Raw genomic sequence first — 20678 nt, 5'->3', positions numbered from 1 at the left:
ATGTAAAGAATGTCAGTATGTTTTCCCTGAAACCACAAAGAAGTAATGAGCCACAAAAGGTTACCAAGATACCATATGGAGTCGTACCCAAATACAAAATGTTGCTTTGTCTGTGTTTGTGTGTTTAAGACAAGAAATGTTAAAAGTATAATAAAATAATTACCCATCCATCCATCCATTTTCTGTACACCCTCCCGGGGTCGGGAGGGTTGTTGGTGCCTATCTCCAGCAGACGTTTCGGGTGAGAGGCGGGGTACACCCTGGACAGGTCGCCAGTCTGTCACAGGGCAACACAGAGACAGATAGGACACACAACCATGCACACACACACTCACACCTAGGAAGAATTTAGAGAGACCAATTTACCTGATTTTGGACTGTGGAAGGAAGCTGGTACCATTAATGGTACCATTACTACAAGTTATTCACAAAAATAGACTTTTGTGATCAGTGAAATCAATAAAGCTTTTCAAACAAAACCTCCACTAATATGACTTTTGTGTTTTCCCTAAAATACATACCCAGTAAAAATACATTCTTGAATTATAGTAATACTGCTTTCTATTGTCATACTTTGTCAACAGCCTGCTTCTTAAATTCCTTTGATGGTCAGCGTCAATAGAGAAAAAAATAGCCTCCTACACCAAATTACACAGAAAAACAGAGGCCTCCCACAGACCAAGGAGAAGAAAGAGAATCTGCTGGCCAAACAAGCAACCGTGTCCCACTTGGTCAGCTTCACCAGATTGTGTTGGGGGTGTCCTGGCAGCACGGAGTAACAAGGGGAATCTGAAGCTGTGGGTGGACAGTGATGGGCCTTTAGAGCACATGAAGATAGAGAGACAATGAAGCTGGAGTGCTTATTTCAAGTCACTGTACTGTCAGCACTTTCGTCATTTATCCCAGTTAGTAAATACACACACAGACCTCTCTCTCTCACACACACACACACACACATAGGTTTGGGTTACTAACTTGCCGCCCTATGGACTATGGAAATGGAATCTGCTGCCTTAAAACTTCTATGATGTAAAGGAAATTAATGGAGCAGGGTTTCCATCATATTGGAAAATGTCACAAATAAATAATAAAAACAAACACAGCTAACTGTTGAAAAAACGTTTAATTTACCATGTCTTGAAAGATATTCAAAAATCTTATTGAATACAAATTGTTAAAAATCGAGACACCTCTGTAAAAACAAAAAGAGCTTGCTTATTTGTTCATGTAGAGTGAGTCAGCACACCCTGATATTCATCATAATAATCCTGTTTAAAGACTCATGCATGAGACCAAAGGAAGAATGCTAAAGAAGAAAAATGAGGATCATAACATATTCAAATCTTCCTGAACAACAAAATCACTTTTCAAGTCCATTTGGTAAAGACCACATTTTATTGAAAAATCTAATGACTGTCACAAGGTTTTAACATTCTTTATTTGCTGTTAAATATATTATATTTCTCCTTATATATTTGCATTGGCTGCAATGTACTGAAGGTTACTATATATGTTGTTATAGATATATAACAACAACATATATTTCCTACTCTGATTCCAAGGGTAGCTAGAATTTATCGGATCAGTTTTGAGATCAGTCTCTTTGTTGTGACAGCTTTGTAATTTTGAAATTAATCCTCTGGCTTCCATTTATCATCTGGCTCATGTCTGCAGGCTCACCTGGGAGCAGTCAAAGATCAGCGGGTCAGAGTTAATTGGTTTGCATTCATTAAAGTGATCCCATGTCTCAGTCATTAGACCGAGCTGGGCTCCACCATTGACATTTGACTTCTGCACCATTATCAGAAAACATTAATGCTAATGTCTTGTTACAGCAATAAAAACTTAAAAGAGAAAAAAGCTCCTCTCCAGACTGCATCATTAGACTCTGATGAAAAATGCTTAGAGTAGATATGTAGAAAATCTGCTGACATTCACAATGTACCATTAGAAAATAAGGTGTTAATTTTAATATAAACCTCATGAAACTTGTAAATGCCAAAGTATTTTATGTATAGATAGAAGAGAGGAATATAATATGTTTTGGTGGCATATGCTGTGGAGTGAGTGTCTGTGTCATTCCAGGGATAACCAAACCAGTAGATAGTGTGAGTTCTTCTGAAAATAAAAGCGGTGAAAATATGACTTCACTTGATGATGGTGAGTTGCTTACATTTCATATGGTATTCTACAGTATGAGAATGATGGAAAGAACTGAGCAAGGTGAGCTGACACAGCAAAGAAACTACACTGTTCACACAGTACAGCTCATAGACATATAATGTCCTTATTGTTGCATGGCAGATTGCCCCTGCTTCCTAGACAAATTTCGGCTATGGGAGGCTAATAAATCGTCTTATCTTATTTTGTTGCTGAAAGTGGCAGTCCGAAATTTGAGTGTTTAACTGATTATCAACCATCAATCAGCAGTAACAGTTGGGTGGTCCTAAGCATACAGGTGTGTGTGCGTGTGTGCGTGTGCGTGTGTGTGTGTGTGTGTGTGTGTGTGTGTGTGTGTGTGTGTGTGTGTGTGTGTGCCATTATACAATAATTGCTCCCAATCAATGTGGAGGGGTTGCATGGTAATAAAAAAAACCTGCCTACTGTGGCTTTTTTGTTACAGTCAGTTTCACAGATCTGGAATAATTTACACAAAATTTGAACAAAGTTTAATCTTGATGACAAAACAAAAGCAATGCTGAACAAGTGCCAGAAGATCTGGCAACAATAATGAAAAATGACAGTGATGGAACAAAGAAATAAATAGAAAAACTCATCCCCAAATTGTTGCTGTTAGTGAGACCAAAAATGGTGGAAACCAGTCAAATAATCTTGGACTGAATTATAAATGACAAAAATAACATTTTGTATAAAACGTTTTTGCTCATGCTAAGCATAAAATAAATGTATGCTCTATATCACATACTAAAATGATTATGTGGACTGTATATACTTCACTATCATCAGTTTGATATTTCCATGTGATTTTGTTTGTTTCCTTAAGGAGACAGAAGACAGGGGAAAAAAGAAAGTAAGAATGAAAACAGCAAACACATTAGGCAAATAGCATCATTAAAGCCAGTTCATCTTCACCTGTTGACTCTGTACTTGTGGGGCACTCCATTCATCTTCCAACCCATTCCAGAAGCTGGTCCGGTGTCAGACAGGCTAACAAATTGCTTCAACTAATGGTTATTTAATTTACTACCAGCAGTCACAAAGTGACATGAGGTCCATACAGAGTCCAGCAAACCAACTACTTTATGTATGTTGAAGCAGGTTTATTCAAAACGTGGTACAAGTTCAGTCATTAGACTGAGACAGTATTAATCATGCTGTGGGTTCTCTAAGCTCCTGTCTAATGAAATCATTTACTGCTGCAGAAGCAATGACTGATGTTAAATACCAGCTTTATATCTTAACTTTTTCCTCTTTCCTGTGGTTATAATGACCTCCAACCACCAAAGGGTGCAATTAAAGACCTATTCACATCATATGGGTCAATCTGTTTTAGTTCAGCCCGTGTGTGTGTGTGTGTGTGTGTGTGTGTGTGTGTGTGTGTGTGTGTGTGTGTGTGTGTGTGTGTGTGTGTGTGTGTGTGTGTGTGTATGCGTGTGTGTGCGCGTGTGTGTGTGAGTGTTGAGCCCGAGTCATGTGACTATCATTGACCTTTTTGAGAGTATGTGCTCATTAAACTGTTTCAAAAGTATTGTCAATGTTTGCTGAAATGTCATTAGTATTGAAATATCATATATAGTTAAGCCTGAAATGACTCATACACTTAGCAGATATAGGTTTAAAGTAGGGCTGTCTACTAATGCGTTAATGCATGCCATTAATGTGAAAATTTTAACGTGTTAATATTACATAATGCAGATTAATCAAACTACCTATTTTGACAATATGGACAGTTTCCCAGAGTGGCATCAGAAAGACAGGGGGGGGGGGGGGGGGAGACCTAAGAACTAGAAAATAAAATAAGTTTTGTTTAGTTTCTGTTGAGAACTGGGAGAAAACATGACCTGCTTTCTGCAGCTACAAAAATAAAAGTCAGATAAAGGTTTGTAATTTAACTGGTTGAAGTGCAGCAGGATGGACTTATCCAGGGTACCATTCCTGCAAGGACCATAACTGTATGCATATTCATAGTTCAAGCCCACATAGTTAGGCATAGTAATTAATCGTGTTTAATCTGATTACATTCTTTTAACCAATTAGCAGAACTAGCTTATAGTAATATTTTAATTTAATCAGCACATTTCTTCTGACTGAAAGCAATAGTCATGTTTCAGAGCGGGACACCCAGAGAATCAGCTGAAACCCAAACAATTCCACAGATTCAGCTTCCAAGGACAAAGTGACCAGCCTGAGCCACAACACACTCTGATGACACACGGGAATTCCACTGAAAAACAGATTCACTGCACTTCAACAGGACACTACGAGGAAACCTCAACTTCAAACATTGACATGAGATCAACACATGATTGATTGACAAAAGTCTCATAAAAACATGCTCTGCCAGCTCACTGACCTTCATTGACAACCACAGGATCTCCATGGAGTGTCATCATCTCTTCGGACAAGGCGGACACTATTTTAATGAACATGGGACAAAGCTACTTACTGCAAACTGCAAAATTTGGTTAGAAAAACCTTTTTAGTTTAGTGAATCATGAAATACCGTAGCAACCCCTCCTTCTATTTATGTTTTCTATTCTCACTCCGTCTCCAATGTTATTGACCTCAATTGGAACCACAATGCTGGTTCTGTTGGACCTCAGCACAGCACTGGACACTGTTGACCATGACATATTATTGAAACGACTGGAGAGTTGGTTAGGACTCTTTGGTCCAGTACTCTGTGGGTCCAAATCTCACATGAAGAACAGGGATTTCTTGGTTTCAATAGGTAACTTCTCACTGAAGCAGACAGAAGTCACGTGGGGCACCACAGGGTTCAGTCCTAGGATCCCTCTTATTCAATGTCTATATGCTGTTACTGGTTTCTCAGTTGTTGACTGTATGGTGGATTTTATGGCTTTTTATTTTTGTGTTTTTATGATGTAAAGCACTTTGAACTACCAGCTTCTTGCAGAAATGTGCCATAGAAATAAACTTGATTGATTGATTTATTGAAAGCAGATAAGGGAATATTTCTCACGAAAAGTGTATGTGTTATGAATAGAAATCAATAAAAATGATGATGGTTTTAGATTTAAGTCAGGATGAGAAAAGTGTACCAGATGAACAACAACTTAGAACAATTAAAGGCAAAAACAGTGTGTGAGTGTGTGGGCCTTCTGCACACACTGTATATAATCTAAGTTCTTAAATGTGTGCATATTTAGCAAATTGTCTTAAATCTCACCTGATTTAGCATTATTAGACATTATCAAACATGTGTATCTCCACCATTACTTTGATTACCTCATTGATATCACTGTAGAATCTGCACATCTCCATTAACTTTATCTTTCGCAATTTCATGCTGGGTTAAAATGTGAGATCAGTTATGGTCTTTAATTTGAAATACGACATCCTATTCATCCATGCGCGTGTGTGTGTGGGAGGGTGTCAGGAAGATAAATGACCTCAATGTCGCGTGGGCAGCCAAGAATCCTGTCATTAGCAAACACCACAGAGAAGGAGGAAGTCAAATGCAAGTGTCTTTAAGTTTTTATAGAATGTCTCTGTCATTTATTCCAACTAAACCAACAGAGTGACTATTTACAGAGTCAGAGAGAGACAAAACGAAAGAAATTCAAAGAGCAGAACACGCTTCGTTTTCTTCTGGTAGAATGACACAATGTTCACTGTATAGGTGTTGTAATGGAGCAGCATCCTCCAGAATACAGCAAGACAATGTTAGGCTCAGTTTACCAACTTCATAAAACAGAGATTTATTCATTTATATTATTAAATTATTATGAGTTCTTTTAAGACACAATTATTTTTCTTTCAGTCATTCATTTATTCCTTCATTCATAATGTGACATGCACAGATTTTGACTTTCTCAGAAATTGATTACATTTTTAGTCATTTTATGAATAGTGTGTCTTTAGTTTCAATGCAGTTATCAATAATTTTACATTTTATCTTGGCTCCTCGTTGTTGTTTTGCATCCAGAGTTTAAAACCAGGTTATGATCCACCACCGCTACATACAAATTGTCTTTTTTTTCTATTCTGCAGATTTTGATAATTGTATGATTTTATAGCATTTACCAAAAAATACAATTCAAATGAAATATTTATCATATCCAACTCCAAATCTTATCAACTCATATTGTGAAAAAATGCCCCTCCCTCGTCACTGTAATATTGCCATTCTGTGTTTTTTTTGTGTTTGGTCATAAGTGTATTTTCAAGAGTTCTCTGTTGTTAAGGCTTTATTCAGTTCTATAAACCAGCTTGTGTCACGACTCTTGGGTATTTGGGGTTTTGGCTTGGGAATATTTTATTATGAGTCAGAGGTCCCAAAACCTTTTCCTGTGAGGGCCACATAACTTCTCCCTTCTCTGGTGGGGGGCTGGAGTCAGTTTGTAACAGAAAAAGTGTGACGATTGCTGGAGAGCCAAAATGTAAAAATGTATTGTTTTCCAGAAAGCACAATCAAATAATATTCTCTGGGTTCTTCACAGAACAAGTCAGGAAATAAATAATAACACTATTAATGAAATAAATAATAATCAAATAACCCTCTCTGGGTTCTTCACATGAGAGGGGAGATGAACAGTCAGATAAGGCTTCTGCATGTTGGTGTTCCCACTAAATACTGAATATGCCCTATTTGGGTTGTCTTGACCCTTTTATCTCAGCCTGTGGGGTTTTCCCAGACTTGGAACGAGAATATGACCTGTTGAATGCGACAGGTAGCCAATCGAAAAGCACAGTGATGTAAGAACAGAGGGGAATCCCAAACAGCTGACATATCGCGCAACGGAGATAATATGTGGAAATGTTTATTATTAAATCTAAAGGTCATCATTATGTTTATTCAGTTAAAAATGTTAACTATGAAAAACCATAACTCACCTCCAAATCATAGTGCAGCACATAGAGCGGCTGCTCCCGTCAAGTTGTGCGGCAAAGCTAAAGATGTTTGAGGGCCTCACTGGGATAACTCCGGGAATTGTAAACTGTCCGATGCGTGCTTCAAATAAGTCCAAGCCGCTTCTTTGTTGTTGCAATCATCTATTTATTCCACTTTGATTGTCTTACTTCAGATCTTACACTGACTGACCAGGCCAAACCATCCAATAGTGCATGGGTGCTCAAACTTTTTGAGAGCAAGATCTACTTTTTCTCTCACCAGCCGCCTGAGATCTACCTCATGACACAAAGACATAAAAATTGCTAATTAAACTCTATTGACTTATTTTATATGCGAATATACATCAGTTATTGCAGAAATAATAAAGTGACAGAAAACCTAATCCAGTTTCTTCCTCAGTGAGATTCTGACACTGGGAGCAGCTTACTGGTTTCTCAGTCAGAAGCTGGTTGCAAACCTGACGCCAGCAGGTGTCAGTCAGTCATGGTAGATCTGAAATTTGATTTGATGACCTCAATATGAGAAAATACAGACTGATAGGCGGAACGAAAGAGCCCAATAAAGGTAAAGGCAAATCTTCTGAAGTCGGGATATAATTAATTTAATTTCACATAATTATCGCGGTAGAATTTGTTAAAACTTAATGAAATATATTTGTCCTATTTGATGTTTGTTGTGACGTATGCTCACAAACGAACGAGGTAATTAGTCCAATTTTGTCGTTTATTGAATATTCAGAAACTATAGCAGGTGTGATGAGCCACAGCAAAAGTAAAAAAAAAAAAAAGAAAAAAAGGTAAAACAACCCGAACAGACTATCAACTGAAAACATCTACCTTTTTACTCTTTGTCGTTTAAGCACACCCGTTGCCGTGGCAACCGCCTGCACCCCGCAAGCCGAGCAAAGATTAGGCTACATTAAAAACACAACATTCAGTCCGTTACGATATCAGGTTTCCAGGCTTGATATTTATTTCTCGATTATTAATAAGCCTCTCATGAACACAGCGGTGGTTGAGTAGCTAATTTAAGCTCCTGCTCTGTTCGTCAGTCGGTCTTTGAGTCGTTTTTTTTTTTTTTGTTAATGGAACCGAAACGCACAGAATTGCGCAACACCTTGTTGAAACAATAATTACTGAGATTATTAATTTTAAATGTTTCGTTGACTTTTTATAATTATTCTTTTTTAATGAAGCTACAAACGTTTAGGATCTTAGTGAATATTTTTGATAAGCCTATCAGAAGAGGAAGTGCTGGCCTCAGCGTCCTGGCGGCGTTCAGTTTGTCACCTGCCGAGATCGACTCAAAACCTTTCCGCGATCGACCGGTCGATCGTGATCGACGTATTGAGCACACCTGCAATAGTGTCACAATAAACAGCATTAAACACGGTCAACAGAAATTATGACCACCCGGCGCTTCCTCAAACATAATAAGCCGGTGTTACGTCAATCCGCGTTTCCCCATCAGATACGGTTCCCCCTGCGTCTTCTTGCCGCTCCGCCCCGCCCACGAGGCAAAATAGCGCGTGTTCGTGCTGAGCACTGAGAAAGCACGCGCGTAGGGTACTACGGACACCGTGAAAGCTCAAACAACATGTTTCGGCAAAGTTGTCACTTTCTTCACGTTTTAGCGGGAAACTAATAATAATAACAATAACAACAACAATAATAATAACAATAACAACAATAATAATAATAGTAATAATAATAAATAATAGTGATTATAAATACATATATGTCACATATATATAATTATAAATGTATATATATGTTATATACACATATATATATTTATGAAATAAAAACAGGGCAATGTATTTTAATGCTTGATATTACCCATCAGATACCGTTCCACTTGTTTTACAGTGGGGGAACCCTATCTGATGGCCATATTTCGCCCATTAGATACCGTTCCCCGACTGTAAAACAAGGGGAACGGTATCTGATGGGTGATTTTAACATAGGGGGAACGGTATCTGATGGGTGAAATATGGCCATCAGATGCCGTTCCCCCACTAAAACAAGGGGAACGGAATCTGATGGGTGATTTTAACATAAGGGGAACGGTATCTGATGGGTGAAATATGGCCATCAGATACCGTTCCCCCACTGTAAAACAAGGGGAACGGAATCTGATGGGTAATATCGAGCATTAAAATACATATTCTATATATATATATATATATATATATATATATATATATATATATATATATATATATATATATATATACACACACATTTATAATAATTATAATATATGACATATATGTATTTTTATTATTATTGTTATTAGTATTATTACTATTTGTTTCCCGCAAAAACGTGAAGAAAGTGACAACTTTGCCGAAACATGTTGTTTGAGCTTTCACGGTGTCCGTAGTTCCCTACGCCCTGCTTTCTCAGTGCTCATCACGAGCACGCGCGTATTTTGCCGCGTGGGCGGGGCAGAGCGGCAAGAAGACGCAGGGGGAACCGATGGGGAAACGCGGATTGACGTAACACCGGCACGCCAGTATGGCTCCCATTCAGACCTTCAGTGACAGCCACGCCCACCCTACATAGCATACGGGAATTTAGAATAACCAAACACGGATGACAATGTAGTAGCAGTAGTGATAAGTTTGTGTACTCGCTTCAAGAGATAAAAGACGTAACAAAAAGAAAAGGCGGTGGATAAAAGACGAAGGGAGCAGCCGCTTTATTTGCTGCACTATGATTTGGAGGTGACAATGTTTTTTAACATTAACTGAATAAACATAATAAACATATATAATAATGGCCTTTACATAAAATAATAAACATTTCAACATATCATCTCCGATATCCACCGGACTCACAGTTAAGCGTTATGTCAGCTGTTTGGGATTCCCGTTCTTACGTCACTGCGCTTTCTAATTGGCTACCCATCCCCCCGGGCCACAGCAACATTTCCAAGTCCGCGGCAATACAAAGGTTGGGGACCACTGCTGTAAAGCATGTTTTCAGGTATCTAAAAGGCACACAAGATAAAGAACTATGTTTTAAAAAGGGTGCCTGTGATAAGGCCTGTCACGATAACATATTTTGCTGGACGATTAATTGTCAAAAAAATTATTGCGATAAACGATAATATTGTTTCAAGACCTTTTGACACTGATTTAAGAAGACATGCGATTTCCTGATACACCTTATTTTCAAAAGAACACATAACACTGGAACTGATAAACTAAATAAAACAACCAAAAACAGAAATAAAATGGATTCTCAGTCTCCATTAACAAAAAACGTACTTGAATAAAAACTAGACAACATAAAGCCAAAGTGGAAATAAATACTGCATTCAACCAAAAGAGTGCAGATTATGAAGTCTGTGTACGATATTGCCCTTCAGTAATTACTATATTTAAATAGAGAAGATGGGCACATCCGACTACCTAATGCAGTAGTTCACACTACACGATTTTTTGCCCCTATTTTCCACTTATGACAAACTTAGATCATTGGCCGATCTAACCGATCATCCTGCAGTGTGTGGTGTGTTACGGTAGATCGTCGTGGCCGCTCCGATCTAAATCAGAGGTTTTCCCCGACTGGGAGCTTAAAGCTAAATGTGACAGGTAGCCAATCAGAAAGTGCGGATTCTCCTCCCCGCTTTCTGAGCGCTGAGGGGAAATTACGGAGGGGAATCCCAAACAGCTGACAAGGCGCAACCCAAAATCCAGCGGACATTGGAGATGATATGTAGAAACAATATTAATATTTAACATTTCGTGCAAAGAATATAGAAATGACAAGGGGAGGAGTTGGAGCCAAATTGCTACTGCAGTTGATAAACCTCGTAGGTTTTCAGCTGTTCTTCGTTAATGTGACATAAATAGGTTATAATGATTTTCATTCAGTCAGGACTTTACGCTGACTCTAGTCACATGCATCACAGGTAGATTCTAGTAAAGCATTAATTAATACCTGATTTTAAAATTAGTTAACTGGACTTGTAGCCATTATTTGGTGCCTTTGTGGCTGGACACCACACAGCACGACAAACCCGATCGAACCGTTATACCTAGGATTTCTGTCGGCTAAGGTGTCTCTCAGGTTTTGAAAATGGGCCCGACAACTCGTGTAGTGTGCACTGGACATTAGACTAAGGAAATGAGGAAGGGAGGGTCAGTGGAGAGCACCGGAGCTGAGCCTTTTTTCATTCAGTGTCATCAACAGAAAGAAAAAAGGCTGGAAGAGACGATAAAGACGATAATTAAAATGAGGTCAATAGGTTTAATTTATCGTCCGATTAATTGATTAATTGATTTATCGTTTATCGCGACAGGCCTACCTGTGATAACCTTATTTATATATGCATACAGTGATGCCAATTGGGCAGGCGATGTATCAGATTGAAGAAGTACAACAGGTTACTGTATGAGTCGAAATAAAGATGGTCCGTTAGTCTCATGGAAGACCAAAAGACAGCCTACAGTAGCTCTATCTACATGTGAAGCAGAGAACGTGGCACTAGCTGCTACTGTACAGGAATGCTTATACTTGAAACAACTGTTGTTCAACATGGATGGTATGGATTATTTAGCTAAGATTTAGGAGGACCATATCCTTAGCCAAAAATCCTGTGTATAGACAAAGATGTAAACATATTGATATTAAATATCATTTTGCCAGATCAGTTGTAAATGAAGGAAAAGTCTTTCTAGAGTACTGTCCAACTAATGAAATGGTTGCAGATGTACTAACTAAACCAGCAACAAAAATTAAGTTAAGGAAGTATAAAATATTTATGTTTGGTGTATCATGAATGTATTTTGGTTGAAATATTAAAAGTCGGAGGAAGTTACCCAAATGTCAGCAAGTAGGGATGTTGACATTATGAATGTTTTTGTGCTCTCATTTGTTGTTGTTTTTATCATTATTGGATTATTGTGTGTCACATCACGTGACCTGTCTAATTTAACACACTCGTGTACAATAAAGGGTGTGTCCTTCAAACAAAGGAGGAACAACACGAAAGCCAAACCGAGTGAGTCTCATGCTGTGAACGTTGAACGCTGTGCTGAAAAGTGATTCTGCTAACAGCCACAAAAACGAACATTTTACTTTCGTGAAAATTTGAACTCACGATAATGACTAACGGGAGTCCTGAGCTTGTTTCTCTGCAACGAGACGGTCTCATCTGGGAGTGATGAGAGACAATAACACCCGAGCTGTGTTGCTTGAACACAGCCTGCTTGGTCTCTACGTGGCAAAGCAGCTTAAAGCTTCATTGCCTCATTAGCAGCCGGTCGCCGCATGTTACGCAGAGCGGGCTTGTAATGTGGGACTCACCTACCGGTTAGGGGAAAATCCATTATCCTGTCTCTTCTCTGGGCCTTTCCCCTTTGCAAAGAAACTTTCGAAAGACATCTGATCTGTTTCTTACTCATTTTGCTGTTTGTGGGCTCAATGTTGCCGCGCAAGTAACCGAGAGATTCCGATTAAAGGATTTTCAAAATAAAAGATCCTCCAGACTCAAATAATACATAAAAAGGAAATATTTATTTCTTGCGCGGCCCGGTACCAATTGGTCCACGGACCGGGGGTTGGGGACCACTGCTCTAGGTTATTCCTGCGTGTTTATTTGGATTTTCCCATTTTTGTTTTATTTCAGTTAGTATTATAACATTCTGCTGAGTTATTTTTGCTTGTCAGATATAGCCATACCTGACATACGGATCTAGCAGGGTGGCAGGGGTGGCAGTTGCCACCCCAAACAAGAGCCTCGCCCCCCCTGTTGCCACCCCAGCTAGCGACAATGAATTCAATAAATAGTTATGGCAAATCGGACATTAAGCGCATGAAACTCTTTTTTTCCCGACAACATTGAATGCAACAAAATGTAACCTGACAGCTACTACTAAGTAGCGGGAAGTTCGAGAGAAGGACAGAGCGCGAGGCAGCAGCATTGATAGATATGTTACTGGACTGGACTTTATGTGATTTATCGTAAGTCACACATGCGCCATTGCTGTCCATTGAGTCAGGATTATTGGTGGTCAGGAAACTACTACAATAACGCAAAGAATCAGAACAACGGACGCAATGTTTAGTAGTTAATTCAACCATAGACAATGGTAATAAGGGCTTCAGATTTCACAGGTGAGGAAAACGTTTAATTTAAAGAAAAGATTGAACAAGTGAGCAGTGGGTCAGTTATACTAGCCTAACTGTTAGCCTGCTACTGACTTTGATAACCTTAGCATGTGCTGCGCAGTTCGGTGTGTTTTGGTTCCGTTGGCACTAAAACAGGTCAACCCGCCCACAACGTCATCAGTAGAGCCTGTTTAAATCAGCTAATCAACCGCCGCTGTGCTCAGGCGAAAACTTATTAATAATCCAAATATAGACATTAAGCCTGACAGCATAATGTAACAGACTGGATGTTCTGTTTTAGTGTTTTTGCTACTTTTTTGTGTGGGAAATGTTTGTTTTTTGGTGTTGATTCCCCTGATCGGTAATCTCTGCTCTATCTGCTCGTTGAGCTGTTGTCTGTCGGTTGCCATGGCAACGGGTCCGCGTAAAGCGACACACAGAGCGAGAAAAGGCAGAATAAAAGTTGTTGGAGCTATTTTTTCTTTATTTCATTATCCATTTGAATTTTGTTACTTTATTCTTAAATTTCTATTTTTTGTATTATTTACAGAGTTTATTTGTAGGTTGATAATTGTTGATTTTATTTATTTTTTTGTTTTATTATTTTCTTATTTATTTTCTAAATTTAGACAGGAAGTAATGTGGGTCAGTCCACATAGATAAGTGCAGGGGCCTGGAGAAGGACCAGCAGGCATTTGGGTTTGGGGCCGATGGTTTTTAAGAGTGGTAGCATGAGAACAAATGAAAGTTTGATGTCTGTAATTGTTTGGTGAAAGAGGAAAATAAATCACCAAGAACAATCAATAAGTTTGGACATTGAACCTTGTTTTGCCTGTGTCGAGAATCATGACCCCAGTGCCTTAGTAGTGGCTTGGTGGAACTTTTATTGGATCTTTGGCCTTGCGAACAGTCAGAAGTGATTCTGTCTAGTTTGGTTCTTCACCTGTTTATCAGCTTTATTGTACCTTTATTGTGGCGCACATATATATATATATATATATATATATATATATATATATATATATATATATATATATATATATATATATATATATATATTCTGCCACCCCTGAAAAAGTCCCTGCCACCCTCTTGCCACCCCATAAATATTTTTCTAGATCCGCCCCTGGCCATGCTGGTTTGTTTCTTAATGTCTATGTTGTGATCTGTGCCATCCATCCATCCATTTTCTTCCGCTTATCCGGGGTCGGGTCGCGGGGGCAGCAGCTTCAGAAGGGAGGCCCAGTCTTCCCTCTCCCCAGCCACTTCTTCCAGCTCCTCCGGAGGAATCTCAAGGCGTTCCCAGGCCAGCCGAGAGACATAGTCCCTCCAGCGTGTCCTGGGTCTTCCCCGAGGCCTCCTCCCGGTGGGACGTGCCCGGAACACCTCACCAGGGAGGCGTCCAGGAGGCATCCTTACAAGATGCCCGAGCCACCTCAACTGGCTCCTCTCGACGTGGAACAGCAGCGGCTCTACTCTGAGTCCCTCCCGGATGACCGAGCTTCTCACCGTATCTCTAAGGGAGAGCCCAGCCACCCTGCGGAGGAAACCCATTTCGGCCGCTTGTACCTGTGATCTTGTTCTTTCGGTCATGACCCAAAGCTCATGACCATAGATGAAGGGTGGGAACGTAGATCGACCGGTAAATCGAGAGCTTCGCTTTTTGGCTCAGCTCTCTCTTCACCACGACGGACCGGTACAACACCCGCTTTACGGCAGACGCTGCCCCAATCCGCCTGTCGATCTCCTGCTCCCTTCTTCCCTCATTCGTGAACAAGATCCCCAGATACTTAAACTCCTCCACTTGAGGCAGGACGACCCCCCTGACCTGGAGAAGGCACTCTACCCTTTTCCGGCTCAAGACCAGGGCCTCGGATTTGGAGGCACTGAGCCTTATCCCGGCCGCTTCACACTCGGCTGCGAACCACAGCCGAGTGTGAAGCAGTGAGAGCTGCAGATCAGCTCTCGCTGATCTGCAGTGAGAGCTGCAGATCACGTTCCGGTGAAGCCAACAGGACCACATCATCCGCAAAAAGCAGAGATGCGATCCTAAGGCCACCAAAACGGATCCCCTCAACACCTCGGCTGCGCCTAGAAATTCTGTCCATAAAAGTAATGAACAGAATCGGTGACAAAGGGCAGCCTTGGCGGAGTCCAACTCTCACCGGAAACGAACCCGACTTACTGCCGGCAATGCGGACCAGACTCTGACACCGGTCATACAGGGACCTGACAGCCCATTTCAAAGGATCCGGTACCCTATACTCCGGGAGTACCCCCCACTGGGCCTCCTGAGGGACACGATGGAACGCCTTCTCCAAGTCCACAACACACATGTAGACTGGTTGGGCGAACTCCCATGCACCCTCCAGGACCCTGCTGAGGGTGTAGAGCTGGTCCAGTGTTCCCCGACCAGGACAAAAACCACAATGCTCTTCCTGAATCCGAGGTTCGACTATCCAACGTACCATCCTCTCCAGGACCCCTGAATAGACCTTATCAGGGAGGCTTAAGAGTGTGACCACCCTGTAATTGGAGCACACCCTCCGGTTCCCCTTTTTAAACAGGGGGACCACCACCCCAGTCTGCCAATCCAGGGGAACTGCCCCCGATGTCCATGCGATATTGCAGAGTCGCGTGAGCCAACACAACCCTACAACATCCAGAGCCTTAAGGAACTCCGGGCGGATCTCATCCACCCACAGGGCCCTGCAACCGAGGAGCTTTTTGACCACCTCGGCGACCTCGTCCCCAGAGATTGGAGAGCCCAACCCAGAGTCCCCAGGTTCAGCTTCCTCAACAGAAGGCATGTTGGTGGGATTGAGGAGGTCTTCGAAGTATTCCGCCCACCGGCCCACAACGTCCCGAGTTGAGGTCAGCACCACACCATCCCCACTATAAACAGTGTTGGTGCTGCACTGCTTCCCCCTCCTGAGACGCCGGATGGTGGACCAGAATCGCCTCGAAGCCGTACGGAAGTCTGTCTCCATGGCCTCTCCAAACTCCTCCCACACCCGAGTTTTTGCCTCAGCGACAACCCAAGCCACATGCCGTTTCGCCCGCCGGTACCCATCAGCTGCTTCTGGAGTCCCACAGGCCAAAAAGGCCCCATAGGACTCCTTCTTCAGCTTGACAGCATCCCTCACAGAAGGTGTCCGCCAACGGGTTCAAGAGTTGCCGCCGCGACAGGCACCAACAACCTTGCGGCCGCAGCTCCGATAGGCCACCTCGGCAATGGAGGTACGGAACATGGTCCACTCAGACTCAATGTCCCCCACCTCCCCCGGAACGTGTTCGAAGTTCTGCCGGAGATGAGAGTTGAAGCTCCATCTCACAGGGGACTCCGTCAGAAGTTCCCAGCAGACCCTCACTACACGTTTGGGCCTGCCAGGTCTGACCGGCTTCCTCCCACACCACCGGAGCCAACTCGCCACCAGGCAGTGGTCAGTGGACAGCTCCGCACCTCTCTTCACCCGAGTGTCCAAGACATACAGCCGCAAATCCGATGAGACGATGACAAAGTCAATCATCGAACTGCGGCCTAGGGTGACCTAGTGCCAAGTGCACATATGGACACCATTATGCCTGAACATGGTGTTCGTGATGGCCAATCCGTGATGAGGACAGAAGTCCAACAACAAAACACCACTCGAGTTCAAATCGGTGGGGGGGGGGCGTTCCTCCCAACCACGCCTCTCCAGGTCTCACTGTCATTGCCCACTTGAGCGTTGAAGTCCCCCAGTAGAACAAGGGAGTCCCCAGGAGGGGCACTCTCCAGTACCCCCTGTAAGGACTCCAAGAAGGGTGGGTAATCTGAACTGCTGTTTTGCCGGTAAGCACAAACAACAGTCAGAACCCGTCCCCCCACCCGTAGGCAGAGGGAGGCTACCCTCTCTTCCACCGGGGTGAACCCCAACATACAGGCGCCCAGATGGGGGGCAACAAGTATGCCCACTCCAGCCCGGCGCCTCTCACCGTGGTCCACTCCAGAGTGGAAGTACGTCCAGCCCCTCTCAAGGAGACTGGTTCCAGAACCAGAGCCATGTGTCGAGGTGAGGCCGACTATTTCTAGCCGGAACCTCTCAGCCTCGCACACTAGCTCCGGTTCCTTCCCCACCAGAGAGGTGACATTTCACGTCCCAAGAGCCAGCTTCTGCAGCCGAGGATCAGACCGCCAGGGTCCCCTCCCTCGGCTGCCGCCCATAGCACAATGCACCCGACCCCTTTGGCCCCTCCGACGGGTGGTGAGCCTATCGGAAGGGGGACCCACGTCTCCTCTTCGGGCTGAGCCTGGCCGGGCTCCGTGGGTAAAAGCCCGGCCACTAGGCGCTCGCCATCGTGCCCCACCTCCAGGCCTGGCTCCAGAGTGGGGCCCCGGTGACCCGCGTCCGGGCGAGGGAAAACCAAGCCCAAAGTTTGTGTCCATCATAAGGGGTCTTTGGGCTGCGCTTTGTCTGGTTCCTCACCTAGGACCTGTCTGCCTTGGGTGACCCTACCAGGGGCATAAAGCCCCAGACAGCATATAAAATTCAGCATGTGATCTGTGTTTTCTGTGTTTTTATTTTGAGGTTTTTCTGTGTTAATCTGTTCCCCTGTGAGTCTCTGTCTTCCCAGTTGATTGTTCCCAGCTGTGTCTCGTTTCTGTGATTATCCTCCCAGCTTATTTAGTCCCACCTGTTGTGTTTGTCTATTGTCGGGTCCTTGTCGTTTGCTCGTCCATCTTACATCAGTTGTTTGACGTCTATGCTCTCCAGTAGAACTGCAAAGTCCTGGATAGCGTTAGCTCTCATTTCTAGTCCTGTGTATCAGTTGCTACCGGTATTTAGCTGTGTGCTAATCTCTGCTTCTGCCTGTGTAGGACTGTTTTTGAGCCTTCATCATTAAACTTATCATCATCATCACCATAACCTGGGTCTCAGCGTTTATCCTCACCACCTCACAATCACCGCTTCATGAGTCTAGTTATATCATTTATATTTAAGTTTTTATTGAATATAATTATTTAAAAAAAATTCTTTTCACATTACTCCTGTCATCTTCTGGTGTTAGTCTCTTGGTTTTTGTTTTTAGTCTTCAATCTCAGTTGTCTCATCAGTGATGTTTAGGCTTTCTGTTCATTTCACTGTCATTGTCTAGAACAGGGGTGTCAAACTCAATTTCACCGAGGGCCACTTCAGCATATTAGCCACCCTCAACGGGCCACATTGACGGTACAAATCAGGAGTTCCCAGGTCCAGTCCTCCAGACTGCAACTTTTAGATTCATCCCTGCTAAAACACACCCCAGACAAAAGGTTGACTTCCCTCATTAGCAGCAACTCAGTTCTGTAGAGGCTTATAATGAGTCTATGATCCAGGTGTGATAGAAAAGGAATGCCTCTAAAGTTGCAGATGGTAGCTCTGGAAAACTAGACTTGGGCAGCATTTGAATTGGGCACATGTGGCCCACGGGTCTTGAGTTTGACACATGGGGTCTAGAAGGTATTGCTATATTTCCTCAAATTTAATTTCATAGTATCACACAAGACCAGCACCCCTCCCGACCCCACCGAGGGAAAAAGGGTGCAAGAAAATGGATGGATGGATGGATGGAGTATCACACAAGAAGTCCAGCGTTAAAGTGACAAAGTAACAATGTATGGACTAGATTTTTAGCGTCACTCTTTGACACATTTTTATGTCTTTAAGACATGGCTGTAGTCTACCTAATGGATTGAATAAATAAGTGCTTAATGACAAATATAGCTGAGTATGACCAGTATAACTGTTGAAATGTATCACATTCTGTCTGATTTAACTGATTGGAAGCACATAAAAAGCAAAGAGAGCTGGCTGTACTGCTGTTTCAGTGCTATGATGAATGAAACTCTTCTTACTCATACACTTGATTAGTAACTACTTTCTACAGGATTTTAGATAGGAAAAAAAGATTAGATATAGGTCTATAATTTATGAAGTCCTTTTGATTGAGAGAAGGTTTCCTAAGTAAATATTTAATTAGGGGCATGCCATAGCAATGCATAGGGAGAGCAGTGATTGCCTCCATGCTTTGCATGGCAGGCACCTATTGTTCTACACCCAATAGAATGTCTGTATATTATTAGATATTTATTGTGGATCGGAGTTACGACGGCGACGTAAAAAGCGAAAAACGAGCAAAATTTTCAACTGCCGAAACTCAGAGTGCAACTGACACCAACTGCCGTTTTTTTAGAGTGAGAAACAGAGTGGAATATTGACCCAAAAATAATTTTGAAATCGCTCTCATGGCTGCAAAACTTGTGCTATTGGTATTAAAGTTGGTCAGGAAATTGCACCGAATGCCTGCTCCGGTAAAATGTTTTCGAAATTTCTCTAGGGCTTATGGTTTTCTGTCCAGGTGCTTCAGAGCAAAGAGATGGGACAGGACTAACTGACGCTTCATCCCCAGTGTTTTATATAGATTTTTGAAAAATTACTGAGCTCAGCGCACACCATATTTCTCTCATCACTGCAATTACTGTGAATGACCTACAGATATGAATCACGGAACTATCGGAGACGACAAATAGCCCTCTCATACGCTTCAAACGGTTTTTGGATCGGCCTAACGGATACAGAATGGGAAGGGGTCGTCCGGACTGCTTTTTTCATTAAAAGTGACTGGGTGTTCTCAAAGTTACATGAAGTGTCTCTCACACACACACAGCAGTTGGCAGAGGCTTAATCGCTATGGCAACGGAATACATAGAAAGCAGAGCTGCTGGTTTGGACTACAAAGTTTCTGTAGTTCTAAACATGGCGAACACATTAATACAGAGGGCAGATTAGAAGGTCAGAACTACAACATGGCGAAACACTTTAATACAGAAGCCTGAGCAGAAGGTCAGAACTACAACATGGCGGATCATTCAGTTATTACAGAGGAGGGCTAAGCTGGAATAAATTCCAGCTTAGCCCAGCTACTTGCTGTTTTGGGCATTATATTGGTGGATTAACCAAACCACTGTTACACATTGGATTAGTGTGTCTATTTAAAATAAAGTTTACTGAAAATTTCAAAATAAAAGCCTTGACATTTTTCGCATCAGGTTATTGCTCTTTTGGGCTTTATGTGACTGGTTTAAACAAACCACGGTTGCACATTGAATTAGCGTGGTCATTAAATTGAAGCCTACTGAAACTTTCAAAATAAAAGCCTGCATATTCCTCTCACGTCAGTGCACCGCCATAGGCGGTGCAATAATATGTTGGTTTTTTTTATCTTTTTTTATCAGTATATTAGCACAAAGAGTAGCACTTCACTGCCCCCTAGTGCATTGCCTTGCGCAGCAAACACACAGCAGTTGGCTGAGGATTAATTACTATAGAAGAACTACAACATGGTAGAACTCTCAGATACCACATATTGGGGCTGAGCTGGCATTTAGAACTACTGAAAGTTTAAAATTAAAAGTCTGCATATTCCTCTAGTGTTAGTGCACCACCGTAGGCGGTGCAATAATATTAGCCTTTTTTATG

The sequence above is a fragment of the Poecilia reticulata genome, chromosome 19 (genome assembly GCF_904066995.2).
Source record: "Poecilia reticulata chromosome 19, P_reticulata-male-v2, whole genome shotgun sequence".
In the NCBI taxonomy this organism is placed as follows: Eukaryota; Metazoa; Chordata; class Actinopteri; order Cyprinodontiformes; family Poeciliidae; genus Poecilia; species Poecilia reticulata.
Note: the sequence above shows the minus strand (reverse complement) of the source record.